The 24,442-nt window shown below is 37.7% G+C and overlaps 1 long non-coding RNA gene across 2 annotated transcripts in view; it reads left to right on the forward strand.

Annotated features, from left to right (window-relative positions):
* LOC111773938 (uncharacterized) overlaps nucleotides 1–24,442 on the forward strand; it is an 80,867-nt gene that overhangs the window by 4,687 nt on the left and 51,738 nt on the right. Inside the window, exons 1-2 of one of the 2 annotated variants that reach the window (XR_011439991.1) lie at nucleotides 9,068–9,278; nucleotides 17,781–17,880. This is a non-coding gene — a long non-coding RNA (uncharacterized lncRNA). Of the gene's footprint in view, nucleotides 1–9,067; nucleotides 9,279–17,780; nucleotides 17,881–24,442 lie in introns of those variants that run through there. The other variant, XR_002808676.2, reaches the window with a different exon arrangement.

The following is a 24,442-nucleotide window of genomic DNA, read 5'->3' on the forward strand; positions in this document are numbered from 1 at the left end:
CTGAATAAATGACAGTGCCTACTATGTAAACAATCACGTGTATGACTGCGCCTACTATATGAGTCACATTGACCATTAGAAAGATAAATGTGATAGATTTCTTGCCATTAAAGAAATTAAAGGCTTGTAAAAGATGTCAGTCTTGTAAAGTAATAGGGGCACTAAATTTGGCTAGAGTTGTGTCATCACCATCCTGAAGCTGCTGATTGAAGCCAATAATTTGGGATGGGATTAATGTTGGGCAATCAATCACAAAGGAGAGACTCACAGAAGGCTTCACAGGGGAAGCACCATTTGACCTGAAGAGACTGGGGAAGCGAGGCGCGTTCAGATAATTGGAGGAGCTGAACAAAGTTGCGGAAACATAGAAACCATTGATACACTGAACAGTGGGTGGTTTAATATGACTGGAGAGTAGAGTAGAGGGTGTGCTGTGTCAGGAAGGTCTAGTGGGAGATAGGCAGAGATTGGACCATAGAGAACAATATATGGCATCCTAATGAAATTAAACCTTATCTTGTTAGATGTCACTCAAGAATTTTAAGGTGTGTTGCATTGTGTGTGTGTGCGCGCGCGCGCGCGTGTGTGTGTATGGGAAGTAAGTTTTGCCTTATAAAAAATTTGTCTGTGATGAGGAGGTTTGAAGATGGAGCATAAGTGAGAGAAAGAAGAGAACTTTAATTTGGGAGAAAGATAAGGAATTTATCTAAGACACTAGAAGTAAAAATGGAAATGAAGTGTTAGGTACCAGGTATGTTAAAGAGGTGAGCTCTGCAGGTCTTAGGGACTGATCAGAAATGTCTCTGAGGAACAGGGGGCCGATTCAGTTGGCTTCTGCACTCCTGACTTGGGTGACTTGGTAGATTAGGTTTGTGAATGAAACTGGGACCCCTCTCCCTGGTCTGCTGGGCAAATCTAGCAAGTGAGCTGCATAGGCTTAAAGTCAGTACAATAAAACTCAACGTTGTACTGTGAAAGAGCCACACAGACCTCTTAAGCCTGTGCCTAAATGGCCTTGCAACCCGTCATCTCCTCACTGAAGATGCCAGCAGGATGGATCAGCAACAGAAAGAGATAATGGGTACCTCACTCTCACGTTTCCCAACTACATTTCTTAGAGACTGTGGAAAAAAGTGATGACCCTGGTCCTTGCCTCCCTCCCCACATAGATAACACCAACGTTACAAGCCTTGTTTGATGTATAACCAAAAAGTTCTTGTTATCCTTGAACTAAATTACTAGATGTGCAAGCCATTTCCTGCTTATACACTGCTCTGTTAAAAGGTATATGAACTGTACTCAGAGCTGTAGACCTTGGAGCAGGTCCTCAGAATAGTCTGTTGAACTGTTTCCTGGATTCAAATTCCTAACCTTGATTATCGAATAAACTCCTTAATTAACCTTTACCCAGACTCTTTATTTCAGTCGACAGGTTGTTGTTCACTTACATATAAAATACAGGAAAAGAAGCAGGTCATAGGTGAAGGTGGGGGAACAAAGCATTGATGTAATTCTGCCTTATGTGAAAAGTACAAGCTTTCTAGTTATACAGATCTGAGTCCACTTCTAGGTTGTTGTTGGCGGTGTGACTATGGGCAAGTTGTTGAAGGAATCAAATCAAATTGAGAGAGCTATCAATTGAGCTTCTTTAGGAATAGATACAGGAATCGAATTACCTAATGAAACATTGAATAATTGGGGAAGAATTAAGGTTAATAAGATTTTTTTTTTTATTGAGCCTTTCGCTCTAATTAGTATATGTCCACAATCGAATTTCACAAGCTATCTCTGTAGACTAGTATTTAGGGAAATCCAATTCCAGAGTGTCAATCTTAGGAAACCTTAATTAATTAGCTATTTGGCACAGTATAAAATCACTACTGTCTATGTTAATATTAGCAGATTCGTGTAATAAAACCATGTCTAAATAAATCAGTATAATCTCCGGAGGAGTAGTAAACAAATGAAATATGGTCTGAAAAGATATTTTACTTGTCATGCAACATAAACTATGACTATGCCCCCTGCCCTCAAGTGAAGACAAGGCAGATGAACAAAAAATAGAAACCTGCGGACAACAGTAAAAGGAAACCAGGAAGTTACATTCTTAAAATGATTTTCCCCTTTTCTAGTGAACCATGTAGAATAGGTAAAAAGAAATGACTATCTTTCAAAGATATTTATACAAAAAGTCATGGCAAAGTCAACATTTAAAATAGCCAAAACGTAGGAATTTGTCCTGGAAGTCTACTTGATCAGGCGAGAGCAGGTAGTGGGGTTCTCATTAAGTACGTGATTGCCGGATAAAGACAGCTTCATGGGAGAGCAGCTTCATTTTAATTGGAACAGGCCTCTGTGGAAAAAGAAGTACGTCACTGAAGTTGTTTTCTAGATTATCCGTGACTTTGAGGCTATGCTCCTCAGTGAAGCAATCGTTTTCTTATTTCATTAATTCTTCTTAAAAATAAACTTACTCTGTCCTCTCTGGAAACAAAAACTACAAAAATTGTGTTTTCAAGGGGAAGTGAATGTGTGTGCTATGAATTCATTTGTCTGGAAGGCTGGAAAATGTTACTGAATGTGGTGAGCGTTTATCAATTTCAACAACAACGAGAAAGAGCGCAAGATCAACAGTGAGTGAAACCAAATCTCTTAGGGAAGAGATTAGATTTCAGCACCTATTTGTGACCATGAACTTGCTACAAACAGAATAATAAGTCTAGTACACAGTGGGTCTTCATATATTTATGGAATGAAGGCAGTATTTTGGAAAATAAAGTGCAACATTAAATTAAGCTAAAATGTGACATTGAACTATTATTTATTCACAGGAATCTGTTCTTTGGCTGTTATCCCATTTATTCAGTCCTGATTTTAATCCAGCCATTAGTCATTGCTGATCTCATGTTTCAGAATTTACAGCATATCTGGTATGATACATTAGAAAGACACTGCATTTATAATCATGCATTTATGTCAGAAATCTGATTAACTTATCAAATACTGAAAACGACTTGTCATTTTCCTTTTGTTTCAATATGTAAAGCCTTTTTCCTTACTCCAAATGGTAAAGGCTATAAATCCGATCTGCTGTGTGGATATAGGAATGGAATGTGTGTGTGTTTTACAGGTTGAATAAGTTCATGTAACTCTTTATATTTACAGATTCCTTTGGGCTCTTAAAGAAGGAACGTTTTAAGCCATGATTTTCTAGTGAGGTAACATTTTTAGGAGGAGTGAGACTCTGGTCTGTCCGATACAGAGTCAATCAATTATGTTTTGTCGAGCAGTTTTTTTTAACCACACTGATCCTACCTCTGGAGTTAGGACTTTTATTTATTTATTTATTTTTAATTTTTATTTTTTTTCGGATGTGCATCATATTTCAAATTCTGGATACATTACATCATGTTCACCACCCGAACACTAATTATAGTGCATCCCCTCACATGTGACCCTAATCACCCCTTTTGCCCTCCCCCCTCCCCCCTTCCCCAGTGGTAACCCCCGATCCAATCTCCAATGCTATGGGGTTTTTTTTGTGTGTGTGTGTCGTTTTTATCTTCTACTTATGAGTGAGATCATGTGGTATTTGACTTTCTCCCTCTGACTTATTTCACTCAGCATAATGCCCTCAAGGTCCATCCATGTTGTCACAAATGGCTGGATTTCGTCGTTTCTTATGGCTGAGTAGTAGTCCATCGTGTATAAATACCACATCTTCTTTATCCATTCGTCCCTTAACGGGCACCTAGGTTGCTTCCAAGTCTTGGCTATTGTGTATAATGCCACAGTGAACATAGGGGTGCAAGTATCTTTATGCCTTTGTGTTTTCAAGTTCTTTGGATAAATACCCAGCAGTGGAATAGCTGGATCATATGGCAGATCTATCCTTAATTTTCTGAGGATATGGAGTTAGGGCTTTTAAATATTGCATCATCCCCACACTGAATGTTCTCAGTATTAAACATGAAATTTAATGAGATAATGCATAAGTTTCTAGTTGGTCAACTATATCACAGTCATTCTCCTTGTTTCTAATAGAACTATCTCATTCCCCGTGACTCATGAGTTCCCACTTCACATTCATTCAAGTTTATTTTCCTTTTAGGCTGCATTATTCTTTCCTGTCAAAAAAGCTAGGCAAAATAAAAGCAAACAGTGACAATTTCGTTTTAGCATGATTCTTAAATCAGAAAGTATGAGGGACATTTAAATGAGGAGGAAAAAATATCAACTTTGATTTGGCAGTTGTTTGACAGAATAGGAAAGAGCATTTGAAAGGACATGGGCCTGTGAAATCAATAGTCACATATTTTTGTTCCCAGGTTCTCAAAATCTTATTTCTCAGAGGCAGGAATTGAAGATGAACTTATCAAAGCAAGTGGTCCTTGCTTTCTAGCCTATTAATCTCATGAAAAACGTGGGCCAAACTTAAATTACAGAGAATCTCCCAAATATTTGGATTCTTTAGCCATTAAGATGCTTTCCACCTGGAAATTCTGTGATTCAGTAGAATTTCAAGGGCAGTAGAAGCCCTTGAAATTGGTCTGAGAAAGAAGAGATCTTTATGCCTTATATATGATATATCAAGTTAATAGTAAATAGCTGTTTGACAAGGGGACGTGCTTGACCACGATTATATCTAGAACTATCTTTGAACAACCAAGGATATGCTGGGATTCTAATATATCTGTTTTGGAATCAAATTAAACAGTAATGTGACTATAGATATATAAATCTGTGGTGACTATAGAGTTAGATTGTAGATCCGCTGCCTAAAGTACAACCTATGAAGGAAAAATTACTTAGCTAAACTTAATAAGTTGGGAAAATATTTGTCGGTGTTGACACTAAGGAATGAGAGAGACAAGATGGAAAAGGAATCTTCCCCTCCCTCCCTCCCTGTGATATTGCGATATAATAAGAAATATTTATATTTGGTCTTCCTCCCTGGTTCCTGGTACAGAGCTCCTAAAACTTTTGGAATTTCTTCAGTGACAAGGGTGAGAGGAGTGTCTTTTGTTATTCACAGCAAACCCTCTTTGACCACACCTGAGTTTATGCTAGTGAGGGGACTCTTGGTGGGCCTCTAGCTAGCTTCAGGATGAAAGCTGGTTGCCAGAGGAATCAACCATGTGATTAGAGTATTGGAACTTTCAGCCCCACACCCCTGACCTCTGGGAAGGGGAGAGGGGCTGGAGATGGAGTTAATCACCAATGGCCAATGATTTAGTCAATCATGCCTATGTAATGGAACCTCCACAAAAATCCTTAACAACAGGGTTCATCATGGTGCTGGGAAGGTGGAGTGTTTGGAGAGGGCCTGGAAGCTCTCAACCTTCTCCCATCCCTTGCCTGTGCATCTTCCATCTGGCTGTTCCTGAGTTGTATCCTTTATAATAAACTGGTAGTAGCAAGTAAGCCATTTCCCTGAGCATGAGCTGTTCTAGCAAATTATCAAATGTGAGGAGGGGGTCCTCTGATTTCTAGCTGGTTGGTCAGAAGTCTGGGGGGCCTGGACTTGTGACTGGTGTCTGAAGTAGGGGCACTCTTGTGGGACTGCGCCCTTAACCTACAGGGTCTGCACTAACTCCGGTACTTAGTGGCAGAATTAAATTATAAAACACCAAGTAGGTGTTCAGAGAGTTGGAGAATTGGTTTATGTGGGAAAAATCTCTACACATTTGGTATCAGACATGTTGTAAGTAGTACCCTCCCACCACTGCACACATCCAAATAATAACCAAGTCCTGCTAATTCTTCCTAAACATTTCACGAATCTGGCTTTTCTGTTTATTTTCCATCCCTACAATCACTTTCCTGGTTCGGTCCCTTATCACCTCTCCCCTGGACTATGCACAGTCAATACCAATTCTCACTTCTCATACATCACCTCTTTGGTCTAGAACATTTCCTTCCTCCAAATTAATCTTATCCTGTGTCTGATTAATCCCTTTGATCCTGTAAATCTCAATTCAGGAGATTCCTCTGAGACTTTGTGTCAGGTCATCTGGAAAAACTTCCTATGTCCTGGGGAAGGTTAGGGCCCCTCTTCTGATCACAATATTATGGGTGGGGCACTCTCCCTGCATTTACTACATTGCTTTCTACCCTTGTTGAGAAGAGGGAGCCTGTCTTAGTTATCTCTACATTCTTTGGACATAACAGAGTACCTGCTCTATAATAGTTGTTCAATAAAATATTTCTTGAGGGTCAGAAGCTTGCTTTGACTTTCCACTCTATAGCATCACTAGAGTTGCCTGGGCTTCCACACGTACTTCTTACCTTTGTCCAAGACATGAGCTACTCAGGAGATGTCTTCCACTCAGGTTCCATTGTCATTCATCTCTACACGTCATTCTAAAGCATATATTTGACCCTATCATTTCTCTACTTTCATTATTTTCCTATAATTTTCAAGGAAGTTTCAGGGTGAAGTTAAAATTCTGGTTACTTAATATCTTTGTATCTGGCCTCTGCTTATTTTGTTTACCATCCGCCCTTCTCCACGTACGTCTTTGGCACAGATTTATAGGATTACTTGTACTTCTTAATAATCAACATGTGACCACACATACATCTTCTCTTTTGCCTGACACACCTTCCTCCCAATGCCTCCTTCCTTTGTCTAAATCCTGCCCCTCTTGGGGGCCGGCCAGGTGGTGCAGCGGTTAAGTGCGCACGTTCTGCTTTGGCAGCCTGCGGTTCGCCGTTTCGGATCCCAGGTGGGGACATGGCACTGCTCGGCAAGCCATGCTGTGGTAGGAATCCCACGTGTAAAGTAGAGGAAGATGGGCACAGATGTTAGCTCAGGGCCAGCCTTCCACAGCAAAAAGAGGAGGATTGGCAGCAGATGTTAGCTCAGGGCTAATCTTCCTCAAAATAAATAAATAAATAAATAAATAAATAAATGAAATTTAAATCCTGCCCCTCTCTTAAAGTATCAACTCTCTTGGGAAAGACTTCCCCAAGACACCTCCACTCATATTACCTCGCGATACCTGAGTCACTTTTCTCATTGCACCCCATGCTTCTTCTAGGATGTACCTATTACAATTCACTATTGTTGTCAGTTTCTGTTTCTGTTTCCTTTCTATAAGTATAAACTTCTTAATGGAAGGACCTGTGTCTCCTTGGACCTGCATTTTTAGCTGTAAGTGCAGTATTTGGTGTTTAGTATGAGATCAATCGCAAAGGAAAGAAAGAGAAGGAAGAAAAAGAAAGAAAAGCAGAGAGAAGGAAAGGCAAGAGGCATGTACTGATTTCCAGATGTTTAAAATCATTCCAAATAATAACCTTATACACAAGGGTCTCAGTCGCTGACTGATTGCCATCCTCTCTGTTTCCACAACACTTTACAAAATAAAAATGAGTTTTACAGTCATAATTTATTTGATCCTTACAAATGTATAGGTTTTGTTGATATTTCCATTTTAAAGCTACCAAAAAAGAAACTCAAGAAGTTCATGAGCTAGGAAGTAAGAAAACCAGGATGTGAATCAGTCTGATCAACATGAATCCAGATTTTCTGATACCATACCCAGGACTGGCTACGTAATTTGTGGGGCCCAGTGAAAAGGGAAAATGCGGGACACATTCAAAATTATTAAAAAGTTCAAGACGGTGACAGCAGAACATTAAACCAAGCTCGGGACCCTTCTAAGTGCGGGCTCTGTGCAACTCTACAGGTCGTATGCCCGTGAAGCCGGCCCTGACCATGCTTTTCCATAATTCTGAGGTACTCGTCTTTCGTATGCTAAGAATGGGGTTGGCAACATGTTTATCATAAGCAAACTCTGTATGTTGGACTAAAGAGAGAAAGAATTAATGTTGAACACAAAGCACTGGGGATAAGCGTTTTGGATACCATCTCATTAATCCTCACAATAACCTGCACCTATACCTCCCTTCTTTACAAGACTTGATTTGCTAAAATGGTAAATGCTCTTAGTGTCGTATTGGAATTGCTCCATTGGCAAAATAAACATTTTTACGGTGATGTAATATAAATTTCTTAAAAGCTTGACTTCACAATTTAAAATTTAAATACATTTTAAGATGTAACATATGTGCCTCTACCTTTAGATAAAAGAATTAGTATATAGAACAGCAAGGTAGAGATTAATGTTCTGAGTATAACAGAAGACACAAGGAAGCCAAAACCCAGCTTGTTGTGTGTTGACTGCTGAAATATGATCAAGATGAACATTTTTCATGGTTTAATTGATTTAATTAATTGAAAATGAAGTAATTGATTTTTAGAAGGTGTTTAAAAAGTGTGGTTAGGGATTGAAATTTTCTAAATTGAATTCATAAATCTTTGATAATCCTCAGACAGAATAAGGAAGTATTGGTAGAAACAAGTCTCCTATCAATCATACAAGGTCATATGAGGTTAAATCAAGGAGGCTGCTGTTTGTAACCAGATGTTAATGCTCCATAAATAGTAGAGTGGCTCATAGTAATATAGAACCTAATGTGGAACTATTTAAAAACATTTTTTTTAAATGCAACCTATTTGTAGACGCTCTTCCACCATATTGGGAGGAAACTGTGAAGAGTTAAAGGAGATCCTCCTAGGGAATCTCACCAATTATTAAATGGCCTGTCTATTGATTTTTTAGCACTTCTCTCCACTGTAGCTAGGGGAGCAGTAGATGAATCCAAACTATAAAGCAAAGTGTGCATCTGAGACTGACAGATCTAATAAAGGACTGATTCACTATGTCTGCCAAGGTCGGCTTGGCAAGGGCTTTCGATCCTCGTAATACCATTTCCTAACCGTTGTTTGACTGGGTATCCTTTCAGAAGCATGGCAATGTGCCTTCCTGTCCTTCCAACTCAATCACTCAGCTTTTCCTTCTTGACTGTTATGATGCAGGCAATACTTTGAAAGATTTAAATATGCATTCTTTTTCAGCTTTCCAAGTATATGACTTTTATTCTAGTTGGCCCAAGAATTCATCAAACCTGGAGAAGATTAAGACATGTTATTGCAAAGAGGATGATGTAATAGCTTCTGACATGGAAAATAAGCTTTTTCAAATTCCTTAAGTTTCCTTTCAGTGTATCAAGAACACTGTGGATGAAGAAGGGAAGAAGTCAGTAATTCAGTCAGAAATCTGTGTTCTTATTTTTTCTTCCTTGGGCTGCTGCTCAAAAACATAAGAGAAAGTAAGTAAATGAAGGTGAATAAGGCCAGAATTGGACTTTGGTGGCTGCTTCTCATTTGAGACTCAGAGCCTTGCAAGTTATTCCTCTCACGACCTGATGAAGTAAGTATTATTCTTCTTCTCATTTTGAAATTTGAGGCAAGTGGAGATGAGTAATTTGCTCAAGATCATACAGATGGCACAGAATCTGGATTTGAACCCAAGACAGCCTGACTAACCATTCTTAACCACAGTACCACACTGCCTCTGTGTACTGCATTGTACACATAACAGTGCTAAAATTTAAAAAAAGAAAAGTTAATTAAAATGATGAAAAACTGGAATAAAGTCAGTAAAATTTTAATATTTTGCATTTATAGAATAAATGAATTTCTGATCATATTGTTATTTAATGTGCTATTGGGGTATGACACTTGCCATGCTGGTGTAGCAGTCTATTAAAATCTTAAAACTTTGAGCAGATATGGAGATTTAATTTGTAACTTGAATTTCTCTGTTGTCTTGCTAAAAAAAATAGTTTGAGCTGTGTTTTTGCTCAGTTGCATCCAAGCCAAAAGTACACTTTATTACGTGAATCTCTTGAACAGTTTTGTTATCATTGATAATCACGAATGGTACTATAATTTCTGTTCTTGACGTATCAAGCACCGTAAACTTCTACATTAGATGTGTGATTTCCTCAAAGTTTCAGAAAGTGAATTAATTGCAACAACAGAAATGTTCGTTGAAGCTCTTTCAGATAGGGTACTTTGTTTATATTCTAGCCATTCCCTTAGAGATGGTATAAATATTTTATAATTGTTTTGGGAACAAAACTTTTTATATAGAGATATATTTTGAGTCTTCGTGTTATTTAATCCCACCATCCAACAGAATATAAACTGTCTCATCTAGATGTTATTTTCACTTTTAGGTGCTTGGCTCTTTATTTACATGTTTTAAAGGATTATTTCATAGTATTTGAACTAAATGAGACCTTTCTGACATCAGCTTTGAAAACCTGCTGGTTTGGTCCTCTTTTATTTAGTTTTTTGTAGACTTGATGTCTGTAGCCCGAGACGTGCTTTTGCTTGTAAACCTATAGTGTTACCAGTTTAATGACGCAACAGTTCAAGTAATCTTAACCTCCTCGAGTTAAAATGCTCTCAGGCAATTAAGCAGCAGTTGTAAATCATTCGAATTTGGAAAAATAATCAGTGTCATCTGATAGTTCTGTGACACACGTTAGATATATTTTTAATGTCCAAGATCTTGGTTAGAAAATGAAGGTGAGCCCTCCATACAATTTTATGCATAGATAGCATCAAGCAGGAGAGAAACAAAAAGACTGGAGAATATGTGAATCCTGATTGCCCAGAAAAATAAGAGGAGGCAGAATTTAACTCTGAGAAAATCAATAAAAGGCAACATTTACATTAATTCAGTTACACAAATTGTGAAACACAAGTAGCACTTTTCTTTTTACTGTGATTGCATGAAGTGAACATATTTTCAACATCTCATTTGATAAAAACAACTAGAGGTTTTAGGCAACTTAACGTGACTGAATTAACCAAATGCTCTAATCCAGTAGTGCCCCCTTATCTACCGGGAATACATTCTGAGACCCCCAGGGGATGCCTGAAATGGCAGATAGTACCGAACCCTACATATACTATGTTTATTCCTATACCTACGTACCTATAATAAAGTTTAACTTATAAATTAGGCACAGTAAGAGGTTAGCAACAATAGTTAATAATAAAACAGAAAAATTACAACAACTTACTGTAATAAAAGTTGCCATGGATTTTAGCAACCTCAGCATATGATTTTTTTTCCTTATTGAGAACTTTCACCTTTTCACTTAAAGGAAGCACTTTACGGCTTCTTTTTGGCATATCCGGATCACCAGCATCACTACTCTTGCACTATGGGACCATTATTAAGTAAAATAAGGGTTACTTGAGCACAAGAACTGTGATACCATGACAGTAGATCTAATAACTCAGGTGGCTACTGAGTAACTGGCAGGTAGTGTATACAGCATGGATACACTGGACAAAGGGATGGTTCACATCCTGGGCACGATGGCGTGAGATTTCATCAGACTACTCAGAACGGCGTGCAATTTAAAACTTACGAATTTGTTTATTTCTGGAATTTTCCATTTATATTTATATTTTATATTTTACGCCAATTGACCCTGGGTAACTGAAACCACAGAAATTAAGACCGTGGATAAGGCTCCCGTGGTGCTTTTTCCCCACCTAGTTGGCATTGACTGCCTGCACTGAAATATTTGCTGTCTCGTCTTTGTAGTTTTGCCTTTCTTCATACAGATATTTTCACTATCACCAATCATTCACTATTTTGGCCATGGTTGATTCAGTTTCTTTCCAAGTATCTACGATTATGTGCAAATGATGTCAAAATAAATGTTTGTGGTTCAATTTTTCAGAAAAATGTCCAAAAGTTGGACTGGTAAATCATGCTGTTGTCAATAATACTCATGTGAAATAGCTGAAAATTTCATCATCTTCAATAAATAGTCAGGATGGCAAGAATCATACAGGATCTAACACAGATTGTTAACTTTATGAAAATAAGTTATGGACTATGCACCAGTTAGGATTAGGTTTATCTGCAACTGATGGAAATCTTCTAAAAACAGTATCTTAAACAACGTGGAAGTTTTCTTTCTCAGGCAAACAGACTCTGAGTGTTACCTGTCCAAGGTTGACCTAATGGGTCCATGATCATCAGGTATCCAAGTGCCTCCTCTCTTGCTGCTGGGCCATAGTCACCAAATGTCTTCAACCTCACGGTCCAATATGGCTGAATAAGCTTCAGTGTCTTGTCTACGTTCTAACCAGTGAAAAAGAACTCAATAAGGGCGAGGTTCAATTATGAAGGAAGAGAAGAGAAATGTATACTGGGGGACAATTTCCATCTCTGCCACAAAAAATATCAACCCAAGTTATCTCAAAGTACCAAACTTAAAGGTACAATACTAAGTTTTAAAAAATATTGATATTCATATTTTCAATGGTAAAGCTATAGAGCATTCTGCTGCTTGTGCCAATGATTTTACCAAACAATTTAGACATCATGAGACATTTGTAATGCAAGGTGTTTTTAATTGGGAAGAAAGCCTTGGAGAAATTTAGAATACAAGAAATATATGAAATGTACTTTTAAATTATTGTGATTTTAAAGTATATTTTGTGGGAAAACGGTGATCATAAAGAATTGAAACTTCAGTCAGAAGAGGTTGAAGAAAAGAGTGCAACTAAATTTTATAGTTAAAAGATTGCATTTATTAAAAGAAATTGTTTAATATTAAGAGGATCTAGCCCTGGCGGTCTAGTGGTTAAGATTTGACACTCTTACTGCCACAGCTCAGGTTTGTTTCCCAGTCAGAGAACCACACCACCCGTCTGTCAGTTGTCATACTGTGGCAGCTGCATGTTGCCATGATACTGAAAGCTACACCACCAGTATTTCAGATACCAGCAGGGTCACCCATGGTGAACAGATTTCAGCAGAGCTTCGACTAAGATAGACTAGGAATAAGGTCCTGGCCACCCACTTCTGAAAAAATTGGCCGTGAAAAGCCTGTGAACAGCAGCAGAGCATTGTCTGATACAGTGCCTGAAGGTGAGAGGATGGTGCAAAAATACTGGGCTGGGTTCTGCTCTGCTGTCCACAGGGTCACTAGGAGTCAGAATCAACTCAATGGCATTAACAATAACAACAAGTATTAAGAGGGCATGGCAGCACTATGAGGACAGGAATTTTTATTTTGTTCACTGGCATATTGTTAGCACCTAGAATAGTGCCTCCAACAGAGATGGGGCCAAATAAATGTTTGTGGCATTATTGATTAATTGATTAAATTAGATTGAAAGGAAAAGAAGAAATATTTCATCATATGAATTACAAGTAGGTTCCCATAAAAGAGAATACATTCAATACTAAGTGAAAAAATACAAGAATGTCATCAAGCATAGAGAATGAGGCCAATCTTTCCTCAGCTTGTTTGACAGCACACTATGAGAAAACTGTGCACGGAAAGAACAACTTATGTGTACATGAGACCCATTGAAAACGTCAAAATATATCCTAACTTGAAAGAAGCTCATCAAAGTAGGAAATATGACTGGGATCAACTTACATAAAGGTGTAAAAACTTTTCTGCAGCAAGTCACAATAAAATATATGGCCTGGTCTGCAACAGAAGCATGAAATTGTGGGAAATTTGATGAAGTACCTGTGGAATTTGAAGAAGAAAAGCACAGAAGTTTGTGCACTTACCGTTATGCAGGTTGTTTGAATTTATAAGAGAGAATGTTTTGTTAAGTAAAATAGTTGTGAAAGGGTCTCGTTTTTGTCACGTCTTACTATGGCATCACTCATGAGTATGCAAAAAGATGAACAATTGTTCAGAATATGTAAGCAAAACAAAGGCATTAGAAGTGAGCTATGAAAGTCGTAGACATGAGTTGACGTCTGCTTCATCTCATGTTATTGGTGTAATTGAGCCACATCTGGAGATTACTGAATCTTCACATGCGCAGGTGACTGGGGAGTCAAGTCTTTGGCTGACAGATTCCCAATGAGAAATTATAATTTCTTTAAATTACTTTTTAAAAAACATCCTGTGCTGTTATTAGAATTCTTTCTCATAAGCAATAAAGTAAATTACATTACAGACCTTTTTTCTTTGCCTTCAAAAGAGAAGTATTATTTCATTTTTTTGTCAGAGAGATAATAAATATTTTTAGATGTCTTTGGGAAGAAGAGAAAAAATGTATCACAAATTAATCTCTAAAGCTTTCAAATACACACGTCTTCTCTTCAAAAGAGGCAAAATGTCATGCATAATGAATTTGTCTTATTTCCTGGAATGAACTCTTCTACAAGGCAACACTAGGATGTTCTTTTGGAGCAAGATTTTGTCTGTTTTGTTCACTCTACTCCCTGGACCTGGAACAGGACCTGGAACAGAGTAGATGCTCAATAGACATTTCATGTGTGATTCATTGATTGAATAAATGACTGAACAGCTAATTATATGCATATGTAATCCTAGAACTCCAATTTTACTAAAATTCTGCAAATCCTAACTTCATCTATGAGTGTATCAACATAATCATTTTTTGCTTCTGATGTATTTAATATGGTATTCACAATAACGCTCAGAGTTGGCACTTAATGTTTTGAGTTGGACAATGGCTATAGCAAGAGCAAATGAGTTATTTCCATTCCACTTTATCTTTCAGATTACTTAAAACATACCATGGAGAAAAATAATATTAGTGGCTAGCATTGATGGATATCTGGAATAACTGGTAACCAAATTGATGGATTTGGAAGGGCTCCGTGGCACTGGGAAGAGATTTGCCACATCAGCGGAGAGAAACTGATGCTTCACTAATCACATCCCTAAGAACTTATTGCTGCAATTTTCATATATTCCCATTATTCCCATTTTAGATTTTAGCCTCTCACTTCTAATATACACTACTTTGGTTATATCAGCACCACTGCTGGGAATGGCGCTAGAGAAATGAATATTATTTTATTAAAAGCTTCCAGTATTATTAAAGTTAATGATCCACTGGAAAGATTACTTTGACCTTTCGCATAAAGCTTTTGCTTTGTTTTGTTTAAAGTCCTTACGGAGAGTAACCACCACTCCCAGTTCCAAGGAATCACATTCGCTTCATAGACAAACCTGAATTCTAAGCAATAGCGTTAGGCATCTCGGGAGTGGGAATATAATTCTTGTTTTTAATTGATAGGGGAGTTAAATTACATAATAGGACTGAATGGCCAGTTTCTAAAAAGTACTTTACCAATTGACCTTAAAGAAAACCCAACAGAGTTGTGGTGCAGCTCTCTACTGAAATTATTCTCCCCGAGGAGACCAACGGCTGCTTTGCCAATTTTCTTCTGATCGAAAAGTTTATAATGCCCCTGTTAATTTTATAGTATTGCACCTCCACTCTTCTCTTGAGTTTTGTATTTTTCCTTTGTGCCCTTCACTCCTGATGTTTTCACTTTTATCCTTCACTTTTAGATCTGCTTTTTAATCAGTCAGTATTTGTTTATATTCAGTTTCTGTCTCCCCCTACATCATTTTTGGGTTTGGGGTGTTCATTTCCTTACTTGACTTCATCTCCCATCTATGATGTGACTCTACTCTCCGTGATTCATGATCCCCTCCTGATTCTAGTGTGGCTTTGCTCTCATCCTAGAATGGAGAGGATGGCATGGCATGCACCATCCTGTCACATTTCTATGTGACATCTTCTCATGTCACATCCCTACTTGCGATCCTTTAATACCTCCTCAGGATGTTGTTGAAATTCCTTAACATTTCCTACAAGACTTTCCAAGATAGAGTTCAGCCTCACCTCTCCAAGATCACATTTCTTCATTTGATCCCTAGCAAGATTGAAATATTTTTAGTTCTCCAATCTATTCTGCTCTCTCACCTTTCACATGTGCTTCTCCCTGTGCTGACAATACGCTTCTCCATGATGGATAATGCCATTTACCCTCAGGGCTTAGTTTATGTGTCCTGTCCCTCTAGAGACCTTCACTGTCATCACATGGCTGGTAGGTGGTCCAGTTACCTGCTCCCTGGCCCCTTGTACTTACGACTGTCAGAGAACAACTTAACCCCTCTATTTTAATTACCTATTTACTTTATTGCCCACTGATTTTAAATTTCTTGAGGACAAGCCCTGTGACTTGTTCACTATTTTATGTGTAGAAAAATGCCAGCACAAATTAAGGAGGCAATAATGTTTTCATAAATACAAATGTCTGTATTTTGTCTTATTTAGCATTGTATTCTAAGGACTCAAAATCGTTACTATTTTTCTTTCTAATTCCTCTAGATTTCTATGATTTTTTTCCAAATACTTGAATTTAAGTTTATGGAATAGAAGGCAAATAACTCATTTAAGGCTGTTTTAAATTATGATTTAAAATATAAAATTACTTTTGAGGGTCACCTTGACCATCTCCTGTAAATTTTGGATATAGGTCACTCATCGTCATTAGTTCCTGAATGGTGTATAATTGTAGGTTTACATTTCTGGTCCAATATTTAAGAGACTGTTTTTGAGTTGTTAAATGATTGGGATCCTTCTGAAATATTTCTTCTATAAATACATAGTTTTATTCTTTTGAAGAGAGAATGTAGGCAGCAAGTTTTTGACACTTTGAAATTTGTTTAGGTTTTTTGGCAAAATATGTATATATATATATATTTTAAGGGTCAGGTGCACCAGTTAACTCTCTGTTTAAAGGTTTACAAAATTTGATAAATAGGAAACTCTGAATTTTATTATTCTAATGTTTCATATCATTATATATATTCTATATAATTGGTTAAGGAGTGAGAAGTGTGTATTAAATTGTGCCTATGTCAAATTATCACTAAATGCCCCAAATTTTTCTTTATGTATTTTGATAGACTTCATGAGTTTCATCTCTTGTTATTTTAATGATCCTCTTCCATCCATGTTAAAAAATCTACTTTCTATTCTACTTTGTTCAAATTAATACAACTATTTGTCTCATTTTTCTTGATGCTGCCTAATACACCGTCATGCATTGCTTTATGTTTCACCTTTCCATGCTGGTTTGTTTTGGTTATATCTCTTTAAGTAGAGATCGTTTAATTTGGAGTCCTGTGAGATGTCCCTTCCACCTTTCCTCAAGGCAAATGAGAGGGGATTCAAGGAAGCCCCTTAAAGAGGTTGCCTTGCATGCTGGGGTCTGGGGTACAGAGGTTGCTGACAGAAAAGCCGAAAGACTGGCTGCCTTGGGAACAGCTTGTATTGCCAGATGTCTTTGCAAGGAAGAATTTGCATGGGCTTCCTGGGGTCTCCTGAGGGCCACACGGAAGAGACATACTTGGAGCCACCTTGCAGGGGCCATAGGCTCTTGAGAGAGTGGACTAGGCCTCAGAAAATCAGGATGAAGTCATGAATCTCTAGGCAGGGGAGACCTCACTTGTGTTAAAAGAGCAACAGCGGGAAATCCTGTGACCAGTGTTGGAATCGCATAGAAAGTACGAACCCACTCCATGAGAAAGCGTCAGGCTTAAATCCCTGCCAAGCTCAGAGGAAACCAATGCCAGATTACATTGGTGCCTGTCAAGTGAGAGCTCTCTTGGACCTTACTGCTCTCTAACACACCACCCCCAAATCTACAAGATCTAGAGTCAGCCTATTGATGGAGAAGAGGAACAATGCTATTAAGAAGGGGGTGACCAGAGCCCTCCTCACACTGCAGACTCTGAGCTATTCCTTAGCCTGAGCCAGGAAGGGGGAAGCTTTAAATGACGTTTAGAGTCTTGAGTATTACTTGGAAATGGTCATTTAAATACCCAGATTAAACATTTTGTGACTAAAAGTGGCCAAGGACCTGTTATTTTCTAAGAGTGATCAGAAAAGTCATGGGATCTGCTTAGATTTCTTTGAAGGGACAGAGAATTAGATTTGAATGACAACGAGGGAAAAGAATAAAGTTTCCTCTTACATTCTGAGGGAATAATCATGGCTCTCAGTGATGTTATTGTTTTCCCTCCATGTGTTTTCCTAGCTCGCTGATTCTCAAATGTTGCTGGGTACCAGAACACCTGGAGAACTTAGACAGCACACAGAAGAGCAGGCTGGTTGAAGGGGTTATACCAACTTCCCAGGTGAGTCTGATGTCAGTCAAAGTTCGATAACCACAATCTCGGATATATTATATGGGGAAAGCGGATGAGCCCATATGCAAATGAAATCAGAATCCCCTCTGGAAGCTATCCACAACTCTGGTCATTCCTGTGTTTCTCAAATTGCCGATTCTTCCTGTCTATGTTTCAACAACCTTATTCCTGTTTCTCATTTCTTTACATCCTGAAAAACTAACGTCCTGCTCACCGTTCCATAATCAGTCCACCTCATTTTGTATCGCTTTATCATGATTAGGATGCTTCATATTCTCTCGTAATCCTATGCATCATCAGGCAGTACGATGAAGGCCACAGAGAAGAACACTGGCCTTGATGCAGTGGCATCTTAATTAAGGGAGATTTCCCCTCTCTTTCTTTAGATTTATTATCTTAATTTTTACCGAATATCCTTTCATGTAAGTATAATTTATTTTACAAAACCTATGTCTTGGACAATGAGGCTTTTTAATTTTCCATTTCAGATAATAATATTTTAGATAATACATTTGCTGTATTTATGGATGTCTCAATGAATTGTGTATTAGTTTCCTGTGGCTGCTGTAACAAATTACCACAAACTTGGTAGCTTAAAACAACAAAAATTTATTCTCTCTCAGTTCTAGAGGCCAGAAGTCCAAAGTCAGTTTCACTCGGCATAAATCAAGGTGTTGGCAGGCTGTCGTCCCTTTGCCTCTTTGAGCTCCTGTGGCTGCCAGCATTCCTTCGCTTGTGGCCACATCATCAGCATCTTCAAATCTCTCTCTCTGCTATGTCTTCACGTTGTTTTCTCTTCTACGTGTGTCTGTCTCAGAATTCCCTCTGCTTCTCTTATGAAGATACATGTGATTCCATGCAGGGCTCACCAGATAAATAAGGGTAAGCTCTTCCTCTCAAGAGCCTTAACATAATCGCATCTTTTGCCATCTATGGTAATATTCACAGGTTCTAGAAATCAGGAAGTGAATATATTGTGAGGGGCCATTTTTCAGCCTATCACAAATTGCATTGCTGTAATATTACAAAGACTTCTGTATATTATTTTACTGTGTGAATATACCAGTTTACTCATGTTGATGGGCGTTTGGGTTGTTTCCAGCTTTCTGCTATTGCAAGTAATGCTATTCTAAGCTTCTTGTCCCTGTCTCTTGTTGTACATATGCATAAGCTTTTCTAGCGTATATGCCTAGGAATAAAATTGCTCGTCACAGGCGCATATGAATGTTCAAGTTTTGGGGGTAATGTCAAACTGTTTTCCAGAATGGTTTTGCTAGTATACCTTTACAATGACAATGTAAAAGAGATCTTGGGAAGCTGTGTCCTTCCTGATTCTTGACATTGCCAGCTTTTTAAAGTTGTGTAAATTTAACGACTGCAAAGTGGTGTCTCATTTCAGTCTTGATTTACCTTTCACTGGTCAGTAACAATATTGACTACCACATAGTTATTGCCCTTATGCATTTTATCTGCAGTTAAACGTCTGTGTCTTTTATCCATACAGTTTCTGCTTTTCTTATTGATTTTTTAGGAGCTTTAAAAGATACATCCTTTAAAGGAATCTTTTGTCGTTGCAAATGTGCAAATGTTTCCTCCTGCATTATAGCTCTTCCCCACCTCCTGCCTCCACTTTCCTTAAGGTGTTTTAGATGAACAAAATTTCTCAGTTTTGATATAGTAAAACTTATTTTTCTTTGTTTTTGGTTTTTGTAAATTAAGAATCTTTCCCTACTGCAAGATCTTAAAATATTCAACTATATTTTCTTCTAGGAGTTTTATATTTTTGTTTTTGCAGTTTCAATCCTCATTCCATGTAGAATTGATTTTTTTATTATGGTGTGTGTTAGGGATCAAATTTGACTTTTTTCCACAATGGATAACTTTTGTTTCCAACTCCATGTATTCAATAGTTTCTCCTTTTCCCACCTCTGGATATGCCAAATTTCCATACTGGAGTAGTTCTATTTCCAGGCTTCTGTACTCTATCTGTTCCATTGGTCAAATTGTCTATTATTATGTCAACCATTGTTGTAATTATCATGGTTTCGTCATAAGCCTTGATTGTTAAAATTTCTTTAAATTATTTTTAGATTAAAAAATTCCTTTTAATATGATCTGTGGATGAAGTATATTTTGTATGAGGCATTATCCATTTTAAATATTTTCCTTTTTAAAAATGTATTTGTAAAAGGAGTGAAATAAATTCTGAAACCAGTCATTTATTCAATATTCTATATGGAAGAAATAAAAATATCTTAGTATTGGTACCTTTAAGATATTATTTCTAGAGTCAGTATATTTTATTTTTTTTTTTAAAGATTTTATTTTTTCCTTTTTCTCCCCAAAGCCCCCCGGTACATAGTTGTATATTCTTTGTTGTGGGTCCTTCTAGTTGTGGCATGTGGGACGCTGCCTCAGCGTGGTTTGATGAGCAGTGCCATGTCCGCACCCAGGATTCGAACCAACGAAACACTGGGCTGCTTGCAGCGGAGCGCACGAACTTAACCGCTCGGCCACAGGGCCAGCCCCTAGAGTCAGTATATTTTAAATTTATGAACCACAAATTTCAAATCCCAGGTTTCCATTCACTAAGGAGACTGTTGCTGCCTGTTTGTCCAAGTATAAAATGGACCTGAGGCAGCTCATACCTCACAGCGAATTTTTGGTAATAAAAATGACAGATTTAATATTTTCCCATTAAATGATATTCACTTATTCAGTATTCACATATGCTTGAAATTTTAATCTATTCTAGATAATTGAGCTCCAGCACATTAGCAACATTTACTTTTCCTTAGGGGTACATTCAAAGTAGTTTCTGATAAATTGGTTTGCCCGGAGAAGATTCTCGTGGTGAGAGGAAAATTACTATAACTTGATGACTGCACTTTTACAGATCCAGTGACACTTGAAGGAAGACTAACTAGTTGAGGATGACAAAGAGTATGGCTGCAAGTCCTTAGTGTAAACATGTTCTCTAGCCTTCCCTATACTAGCACAGCTTAAAAACTACACAGCTCTTTTTGGACTTAGCTGGCACCAGCTCTGAAACTAATTGCTGGGAACCTAGACCTCCACTGAGGCCATTTGTTTGAACAAAGGTTTTTGAGGAGTCAGGTGATAAACAAAATTCTGATATGAAATATCACACCTTAAATCCATCCTCTAGATTTTTCCCAGTTCCTCAGTATAAAGTTGAGATAGGTATCATTAACAACCAGCTCAATCCCAATATCAGCATCCTGACCAATACAATAAGGCCCATTTAGTAGGAATAGCCAGATGGAAACTTCTGGAGATGCCATCCCCACCAAAATAGTAGCAGCACTGCAATTCCCATTGACGAAATGACTTCTACGCTCTCTGCCTGTTTCACTCAAGCCGAGTTCAGAGTCTCAGATGGAAGCATCTGTTTGGAGAAGCTGAGATTCTGTGCCCACAACTTAGGTGCTGGGAGTGGGAGGCAGAGAAATGCCTTTTTGGTCTTTTTGGGTTCCATAGTGGGACATAGTTCAACAAAATGCATATGATGGGGAATTCTCCAAATATACAAAAGTAGTTCAGTTTCTAGGCAGGCAAAGAAACGCAAGTATAATTTGCCCCAAATCACAGAGCTAAGTGAAAGATCTGAATTCACTGTCCAATTCCAAATCTTTCTACGCTTCAACACTGTAACCCTTATTAACTAAAAGACCAATGGTAGACATTGTGTATGATTAGGTAAATAATCTTAATACTTTGGATTTACATTATTTCTCAACAAACAAATTCTGAACTACTTTAACACTTGTTTGCCCTTTAAAAACTTAGTAGTTTGAACAAATTTATTACCTTATTTAATAGATGACCAAACTGAGATAAAGAGAAATTAAGTGACTTCCTCATGGCCAAACAGTCAGTAGTAGATTTATCATTATTTGTTTTTCCTAACTCTGGTTCAACCCACCGGTGTCCATTGCCTGCCCCCTGAAAGGAAAAAGATGTGGCTACAAGCTAAATACATTGAAGGTGAATGATATGTTTTCCTCCCCAAAATTTTATGTATGATGCAGGGGTTAGTATAAGGAAAAATGAAATGTAGGAGGTATAGCAAATAATGGATTTGGTCAGACTGCACTATGAGAGGATTAGAACTGAGTTAAATTATAATAGCTTTAAGTAATGCAAAGTCCAGCTTAAATGGAAAGGTGCTCTAAAAACTTCTTGGCATATTTCCACTTTAATAATCCAACACCATCTGTGAAAACAAAATGGTATTATATGCCTCCACCAAATGGATTATGTGTTTCTTAGCAGACACCTGTTCAGAGCTCTTAGGTATTAGGTGACTCAGGGATCTAAAACACATCCATATCTATCGATTGATCCTAGATATTGAATTTAAATGTCAGGAAATACAGTGGCAGTTTTAGAGGAAAAATATAATGAAAAAATATAATATATTTAGTTTTAAACTCTTTGCATTTGAGATTATCAAAAGCGAAGTCTTAATTCATTTGTACAGAACATCTAACTTATGAAATGCTTTCACACTATGATCGCACAGTGATGCAGTGGGACAGTGCAACTGTGTGGTCATATGTTATGGGCTAATACGTCACAGAATCAGGGAGGGCCCCTCTATCCACTGGGTTGCACAACTCAGGGCCTCTCTATAAAAGGTGTCCAGGCACACCCAACTGAATGTGGTGGCTCTATATTCATTGCTGGAACTTAGATATTGTGAAGTCTAATTTAGAGTTTTCTTTCCCTTATTATGTACTCTTTAGGGTCCAAAGAAGAATTCAGAATGAAGATAAATATAGTCTTGAATTTTGTTATAATTTAATTTGTACTGTAGAAATACATTGAGCTTTGAAAAACACATTTAGTGATTCAAGAAGAAATAGCAAAAATTAAATAGCAGGGAACACTAACTGCAAGCAAATGTAGCCCACACTCCAGTAATACTTTAGAATGTAAAGAAATCAGAATCACCCAGGACTCAGATATGCAGGAGAATGTTTTTCAAATTTGGGTTTGTGTGCATGCACGTACCGACACACTCGATAGATGGTCAAGGACTTAGGAGCAATTCGGCATCTCTTGAAAGGGCAACATATTTTGTGGTAAAACTGTCTGAAGTAAGAAATAACACTCATTATGTTTCTTGAGTGCTTGGGGTCTGTAACAAGCATATTCCGGTGGATATGGGTGTAGAGAAATGCATGAAGAGAAATAAAAGCAGGTGTGGGCAGATGTAGCTATTCTTCTGTTCTTTATGACAAGAGGAGAGGAAAGGGGTATGCTAGGGCAGTCCAGAAGAAACAAAAAAGTGGATGGAAGTTTCCTCTAGACATTCCCTTCCACTTACCTTACTGGGAGCCCCACCACCCAATACATAGTCTTGTGAGGAATGTCTGGGAGAAATGACTTTGAGCTAACCTAATAATGCTACATATGTAAATATCCTCCATTTAGGTAATATATTTGTAATTTGGAGCAGTGATGTAGAACATATTTTGGGCTAGGTACTTGAGCACATCTAAGCTTAATAAAAAAGTAAGAGAAAGTAGAAATGGCCCCTGGTCCTGGAATATAATTGTCCTTGTTTGTCAAATCTCATTCATGTTTTAGCAAAGAGAAGAGACATATGGAGATAAGTCTTTTAAGGCCAGAAAAATGTTTGAAAATGGCTATTTTAAGACTTTTTACTCCAATACAGTGTATCCTGGCCTTTAGTGTTTATGGGAATCACCTGAAACAGTATAAAAATATAGATTCTTATGTTTCACCCACAGAAATTCTGATTCAGTGGGTCTAGGGGAGCCCCGGTATTTTAATTCTTTATTCAAGCTTCTAGGAGATTTTGAAGCAGATGGTCTTGAGAACATGTGGTGATCCCACATCCACAAAATTCCTGTTTTGTTCAGCAGGAGCTAGGCTCTCAAGTGTGTGTGCCACAGCTCTAAGTCTAATATTTAAGACAGAGGTGGTGAACTGAAAAGGGATTGATTGCAAGGAGCGGAATAAAAATGTTTGTCTGTATTGTGACAGCTGATCAGAGGAGGACTTGCCTTTGAAAGTAAAAAAAAAATGAATTACAAGAAACTGAATCTTATATTCTTTTGTCCTAGTGGATTGCTTTTCCTGTATTATTTATCTTTTGAAATGTCTCCCTTGGTCATATCATTAGCACTAACGGTTGGCAGCTGGGGATTTCAGTGAGGTGCTTTGTCAATTACAAGTGTTGGAATGTACAGAAATAGATAAAATTTGGGGTAATGTAAACATCCATCCAAAGAGATAGTATTTGAATGTGTCATTTTAATAGAATATAGAAAGATGGAGATATTTTTGTACCTCAACTTCCAAGGCATGTCTATTTCTACTATAGATTCTCTGAGGAAAATATGTTTAGTATTTTTTAACTATTTGCTTACAGTTTATAAGAGAAAAGCACTGCTTCTCAGAGAGTTGAAAATAGTAACTAAATATAAGGTTACCTCATAGCTTTCTGGACACTAGCTGTGAAAGAAGAGTTTTCAAGCAAGTAATAGGCTATGGATTT

This window comes from Equus caballus, chromosome 6 (assembly GCF_041296265.1).
Source record: "Equus caballus isolate H_3958 breed thoroughbred chromosome 6, TB-T2T, whole genome shotgun sequence".
NCBI classification, from domain to species: Eukaryota; Metazoa; Chordata; class Mammalia; order Perissodactyla; family Equidae; genus Equus; species Equus caballus.